Here is a 7,266-nt window from a genome sequence, read left to right as displayed (position 1 = left end):
GCCAGACGCTGCAATTCAACTTCCAATTCTTTAAGTCTTACTGCTTCACCAGAAGTTTGACATGACTGCTCGGGAGTTTCTGGAACACTCTGAAGCTGTGGCAAAATGCCCTTTTCCACCAATGCAGCAAGTAACTCTGCCTTAACAGCCTGCTTCTTCATTTGTCTAGAACAGCTAGCTCATAGTGATCAGCAATCAACAGCAGACTTTCCTTAGTACACCGATTAAACCCCTCTAGAGTAGGACACTCAATAAACTCCACCAGTTTAAACTCCATCATAAAGAGAACCACCAAAATGAGACTACAGCACAAAAATCAAGCAGCCTCAACACAACTGCAAAAAAAACCCTGACTCACAATTTACTGCACCCCACAGTACAGCACTAGATCCATTTCACCAGAAAGCCAACTCTGTCCATAAAATTACCCAACACGCTAAAGGGCAATACATAGTACAAAAGGCTATAAACACATCCAGATAGGTCTGTGGCTGGAACACTGTTTGCTCAAGGGCCACTTGTGGTTGAGGTGATTCTCAATGTTAAAAAAACTGTTTTAATGACTGCATTTCCACAACCAGGGTGCCGGAAATGACGTGTCCTTGGTCCTTTTGTAAAACAGAAGAAGAGTCAGGGGGACAGGGGCTCCTGAGCTGAGCTGAAAGCTTGTTCACCTTAACCCACCTTCTCCTGTCACACAGAAAGCTCCAGATCCAGAGGAACAAGAAGGAGTGTTTGTGTTCCCTACAAGTCTGAAATAGGTCACCTTAAGTTCAGTTTCATTTAGTTTAAAGCTCTAATGTCTTAAATTAAACAAAACACATTATTTACATCATTTAAACTTTCAACTATTTCCGAGTTCCAACGTTTTGACCAAAACTCCTTTTAATTCTACCTGTTCAAGCCAAGTGACAGATGCATATAAAAACGAACAAATCCTGTTAAACACACACACACACACACACACACACACACACACACACACACACACACACACACACACACACACACACACACACTCATAAACGTAGAGGGGAGGAGAAACAATGAGAACAGGTAGGAACCTGTAGCTGAAATAGTTCAGTCCTTTCAGACTCCAGTTAGAGTCCCAGAACTGAAGGCTGAGGCAGGGTGAGTGTTAATCCAACATTTTATTATGTTACTGTCAAAGTCCGTTTTCTCCCTGTGGACTGGAGAGGAAAGAAACTTTAGAGGGACTCAACACTTTGTGTGTGTTCATGTGGGTTTCATGTTCTTATCCTAAATGCACACCAACCCAATCGTGTTAAGACAATTTTAAAGCTTTCTTGGTTTAAAGGTTAACTTCAGGTTAGGGAAAGTGATCTCAGTTTTGGGTGTGACCCCTGCCTGAACAGACTTGTTTCATGGAACACAATTCTATAGCTGAATTACATGTAGCGAGGGTCATTTGTGGAAATGATGGATAACTTGTAGATGTAATTTAATCAATCCAGTATAATTTAACAATCTTCTGCCTTTGCTGTACCTGCTGTACCTCAATGGCAGCCTGAAACTGTCAGCTGATTCAAAAACTGAAAATTAACATGTAAAAATACAGTATGAAGGAAAGATACTGGATGTTTTACCAGATTTATGTGTGTGTATAAACATATTTGGTTTGTAATGGACATGGACAGTGTGGCTGAAAACTGCAGTAAGCTTGGAAACTAGTTTGTTCCGGAAAGGATGAGTTTTGGGCTACAGTGCAGCCGGTTGCAGTGACAAACACGCAGTGTATAAAACCATAGTAAATTAACAAATGGGATTGTTTGTATGTCTGTGTTTTCAGAAAATGGATTAAGAAATGATAAAAGAAGTGGTGTCATTCTTACCATGTCTCTCTGGTGAAACCTTGACGTCACTGCTTGATGGATTGCAAGAGCTTGGTGTGGGAAAACCTCAGACCTATTCAGTGAAGAAAATACTAATGGATTTGAGGGTAACTATATTTCAATACTGTGCCATGAAAATTTTAATAAATTATAATAAGTTATAAAGAGTGGTTCTATAGTTTACATTTGTATTATTTAAATGGTTTCTGAATCACAGTAAAATCACCTTGTCTAAACTGAGCTAGTTTTGCTTTGGGCAGTGACCCACTGAAGCTGTGGTGAGTGGGATACCTTTTTCATCCCACTTGAATGAAACTAAAAGCTTTTCTTTTGGCTTTTTGGTATTTAGGGCTGTCTTGGACATTAATCTAGGGACAGGCACAAAGTGAAAGAGGCAGTGAGGACATATCAACCAACAGGTGTGTACTCTGATTAGGAAACTTGAGTGGAGGTCAATGCAGACACTGTGTGACAATACATTCAAGTTTTTAATATTTCAGTTTTATTTATGTAACCCAGAATAAATAGTATACTGAGTTCATTATAAGTAAATTTGATATTAAAAGTCATGGCATATTGATGGTAAACATATGGTTGTATTTTTGTTAAAACTGTTGTATGTTGCACATGTTATTTGATAAATAACTAAAAGATAATGCTTAGTTAAAAAAACATGTTATGACGAGTTAATGGGTTGTATATTCAACTTGTCTATCTGTGGTAATTGTGCTGGCGTCTAAGGTTTTCATTGGTTGATGCCAGTCAGCAGGTGCGGAGCGCTTGATCAGGTGGTGAGCAGGTGCGGCGGTGTGCTTGATCAGGTGGTGAGCAGGTGCGGCGGTGTGCTTGATCAGGTGGTGAGCAGGTGCGGCGGTGTGCTTGATCAGGTGGTGAGCAGGTGCGGCGGTGTGCTTGATCAGGTGGTGAGCAGGTGCGGCGGTGTGCTTGATCAGGTGGTGAGCAGGTGCGGAGTGCTTGATCAGGTGGTGAGCAGGTGCGGCAGGGGCGGGGTTCAGTGTGTGAGCAGAGGAATGGACAGAGACGAGGAAAAAAAGAGTTGGGAGAACTGTGTTAGCTTTGCAGACGAAGTAAAGTCTTTAACTAATGTTCATACCAAGCTGTGGACTAATTTCGGGATTATATCTGCTAGTTCAGGGGAAGTGGAAGAATCCACCGAGGAGTCTTGATTGGCTGTTTCACGGGGTATGTAATGCTGGCTAAATAAAGTAGCACAGTAAGCTACATCTCCTCTTCACCCAGCAAAGGTTAAAATCAAGGGAAACCGGATTTGGTTGAAGATACTGGAACACGTTTTGTCCCTCATCCAAAGGACTTCTTCAGTTCTGCCCTTGTTTTTAACCTTCGTTGGATGACTATGACCTGGATGACTGAGAGTCTTCACAGACATCTTGCTCCTCTTCCAGTTCCTTTGAGGATATCAATCTGTATTACAGAGTTTGTATACTTTGCATTGTGGCTTCTCATCATTGTTTTTCTGTACCACTGGGTCATGGTTTGCAATTAACTCGAATACTTCTAAAAAGTTCCCCGTGTCATCTGCCCCTTCTATCTCACATGACCTCGTTGGCAAAATATTGTGTTGCAGTTAAAACAACATCAGCCACTTTTTTTTAATGTACTTTCATTTCTCTTGGACCTTCTTCTTGTATGCCTCATTATGGCATCATGTATAGAGGAGTCATGGAGTACTGGCTTCTTGTGCTCCCCCCATACAAACATAGCATTGACATGATCCTCTGACTTATTATGTGCTTTGAAGACAGAATGGAGGATCAGCTTAGTGAAAAGTTTGCAATATTACATTATTCATTATTCTCTTATACAGCAGTTAGCATTTCCACATAAAATGCAATCAAAACAATCAGTCAGCACCATCTATCCTCATACTGTTTAATATTTTTGGACTCATCACTTATAATATATTGATTAAAATGCATGGGAGTAGTAAAAATGCAACATAGTGAACTGTGTCATCAGCTTTTCTCCTGGCTGGACTGTGGACGTTGGCAATGTATAATCACATTGCCACACTACAAACTGTCTGTAGCTGCCTGACTGAACTGTCTGTTACTCTGTCCTGGGTCTGGAAGATCAGCCATGTGTGGTAGATGGAAACACAGTAGTCTGGATGTTGTCCACAGTCCTCAGATTCTGACCTGTAAAGGAATATATAGTTGTCAGAACCCCAAATTGGAAAGATCTGTGTAATAGGAAAGAACATTCATCAACATGATTAGATATTTTTATTGAACAGGGGTTTGTTGTTCTCTAACAGCACTTCTGTTTCCACATTACACACCAGGTCAATGTACATGACACAGATGAGCCGATGGCTGAAGAGCTGTTAGTTAGTTGTGGTGTAATCAGTAAAATAAAAAAAGAATGACTCGCCTTGACCCCGGTCCTGTACCAGTCTGTGCTTGGCTCTAAGGTGCAGCCCAGAGAAAATGCTGCAAAACTACGTACATGTTATGAGTATAACACATTGTTGTTGGTGGAGCTAGGATGATTTTTGTGTATATGTGTGTGATTATTTCTATTAAAACTATTTTTAGCTAAGCTTTTTTTTTTTTTTTTTTGAAGAAATAGCTTTGAAAATCCTTGCTTCTCTTCATAGTTGTTATCCCTGGGGGAAATAATAATAATAATAATCATCTTTATTTGTAGAGCACTTTTCAAAAACAAGTTACAAAGTGCTTTAACAAGTGTAAAGACAATAATACCCCAAAAACATAATACAAAAACAATACAAGATAAAAGCATGAAAACATTGAAAAGACTAAAATACACGTTTAAGATAAATATAAAATAAGTAAAATAAAATAAAAGGGATAAAATAAAGTCAAGTAAGATCGGGAAAGGCTCTCCTATAAAAGTATGTTTTAAGAAGGGACTTAAAAGAGTTCACTGACTCAGCCGACCTGATTTCCTCGGGCAGGCTGTTCCAGAGCCTCGGGGCCCTGACAGCAAACGCTCTGTCCCCTATAGTTTTCAGTCGAGACTCTGGAACAGACAGCAGACCTCTGCCCGAGGATCTCAAGGTACGTGCTGGTGCGTATGGGACTAAAAGGTCAGAAATATAACAAGGCGAGAGGCCATGAAGAGCTTTAAAAGTGATCAATAGAATTTTAAAGTCAATTCTAAAACACACTGGGAGCCAGTGTAATGAAGCTAAAAGCTTTTTCACATAATTTCATTATTTTCTGGCTCGCTCCCTCTGTCTGTGTCTCTCTCTCTCTCGTGAACACCGCTGCACAAACCTGTCCAACGTTAGAATAACACCCCCCCCCCCACCATTCCCCATTCTGTGGGAAACACTGGAAAGTAATAGGCTATAGTAACGTAAGTAGTTACTTTTATCACCCAGTAATAAGTAACTTTTTTTAAAGAGTAATAAGTAACTAGTAGCCTAATATGTGAGTATTAACATTGGATTTATTTAGGCTAACATATTCTCCATCACCCAGCCAGGTTTCAGTAAGACCAAATAAATCAATATCATAATCTGATATTAGTTCATTTACTAGTACACCTTTAGAAGAGAGAGATCTGATGTTTAAGAGTCCACATTTAACTCTCCTATTCTTTTGTTCTGTTGCACTTGTGGTTTTAATTTTTACAAGGTTTTGATACACAGCTCCTCTTCAGTTTACCTTTGATTCTGCCTCCTGGTCTCAACTCTGCATTGTCATGGATTTGGTCCACTAATAAACTTGGTCAGATTTCTAGAAATGAGAGCTGCTTCTTCCCAAGTGGGATGGATGCCGTCTCTCCGGATCAGACCAGGTCTTCCCCAGAAAGTCTGCCAGTGTTGTTGTCTGTTGTTTCTTGTATTCTGAGCTCACAGCCAGTGTTACCGTTTTACCTCTCAGATTGAATGAACTCCAGAAGATGAGTGTTTGTGTGGAGGAAGAGGAGGACAGAGCAGAGTCTGCTGTATCCAGCTGTCTGTCTATGAAGAGTGACCGATCTAAAGAGTATACTCCAAACTTCAGCAATGGACCTGGACCCTCAGACACAAAGTAAGAGAACGTTGCACAACAATGTTTTAATACTGAAAAGGTAATAAGGAATTTAATTAAAATAGACTTTTTCCTTTACTTGAAATCACTACTTACCTCTTTGAGGTCGATGTCAAGATCATCTTAACAACGACCCCACAGAGGTTTGGTATTCACAAAGGTTAGAATGATCTCAAAAAGTGTTTGTTGTTCTTGTTGCAAGTCTTGTTTCTGAACAAACTTGTTTCTGTTGTTTCTTGTGTTCTGAGCTCACAATCCATTCAGGAAAAGGTATTGTAGCCCACACACATAACAGCTTTCATTACTGTTCTAAGTATAGTTCATGCAGCAAAGGGGTCTACTATCCAAATCATTTTCAAAATCTAAATATCGTTTTATAAATAAGCTCTTTTTCACTTTAATATCGACATCGGCCCCCAATTGTTTGGTATCAGTTGAGTTCTATTGCTATATAAATAAAATGGATTGGACTGGATGAAGGCTTGTGGTGCTCAGTCAGCAAATAGGTGTGATATACTGTGGAAAAACTATGGGGTCTTAAAAAACTTCCGTTCGACAACTCTCTTGCGGCATACACAAATTACATCCACTAGTCTATTTTACAATCTCCTAATACGCAGTCACCTGTTTGACATCTCCCTGATAGTAGAAAGAATGCCGGCGTGGGTGAAGAGGCTGTGTGCCCAAATGCACGACACAGGAGCAGGAAGATGCAGTGGATGATATTTTATCAAACACAGGAACAAACTGAGGTACACAGGCTTACTTGCAGGCAGAGTCCAATTGTAAAGAATCCTTCAACAAATCTTGATTCAAAAAGGCAAAGATCCAAACGAACAGGCAAAGTATAAGTGATAAGTGACACGACGAGCTTAACTTGCTACAATGAACCACAAAGACTGAACAGAACACAGGCATTAAATACAACAGCAAAATAGGAAGCTAAACTAGACCCTGACCGCAAATGCAGAAATCTTCGGACTACAACAGGAAACGGAGCACATCACTAAAACATGGACTGAACAATAGCACTCAGACCAAAATGTAACTTCCATCCTCACCTCCTCCATCACCATCTAGCGCATCATTCGCTCTGCAGAGAAGGTGATTGGCTGCAATCTTCCATCACTTCAGGACCTGTACGCCTCCAGGACTCTGAGGCGAGCAAGAAAGATTGCAGCTGACTCCTCCCAACCTGGACACAAACTGTTTCAGACTGTCCCCTCTGGCAGGAGGCTGCGGTCCATCAGGACCAAAACCTCTCGCTACAAAAACAGTTTCTTCCCGTCTGCAGCCTCATTAACAAGACCCGGGTCCCCCACTGACACTTCCCGCCTTGCAAATGATACAAATGTCTCTGCACATGAAAA

General features: G+C 40.5%; 1 long non-coding RNA gene across 1 annotated transcript; it reads left to right on the top strand.

The window, feature by feature from the left end:
• Window positions 1-989: 989 nt before the first annotated feature.
• On the top strand, window positions 990-7,036 carry LOC119887339. Its single transcript, XR_005441696.1, has 5 exons — window positions 990-1,131; window positions 1,811-1,960; window positions 2,203-2,272; window positions 5,747-5,896; window positions 6,977-7,036. It is a non-coding gene; the product is annotated as an uncharacterized LOC119887339 (long non-coding RNA).
• Window positions 7,037-7,266: the final 230 nt, after the last annotated feature.

The sequence above is a fragment of the Micropterus salmoides genome, unplaced genomic scaffold, assembly GCF_014851395.1.
Source record: "Micropterus salmoides isolate LMB-PRFRI ecotype aquatic unplaced genomic scaffold, ASM1485139v1 Ms_hic_scaffold_4119, whole genome shotgun sequence".
In the NCBI taxonomy this organism is placed as follows: Eukaryota; Metazoa; Chordata; class Actinopteri; order Centrarchiformes; family Centrarchidae; genus Micropterus; species Micropterus salmoides.
This window is presented reverse-complemented; position numbering and strand designations above follow the sequence as displayed.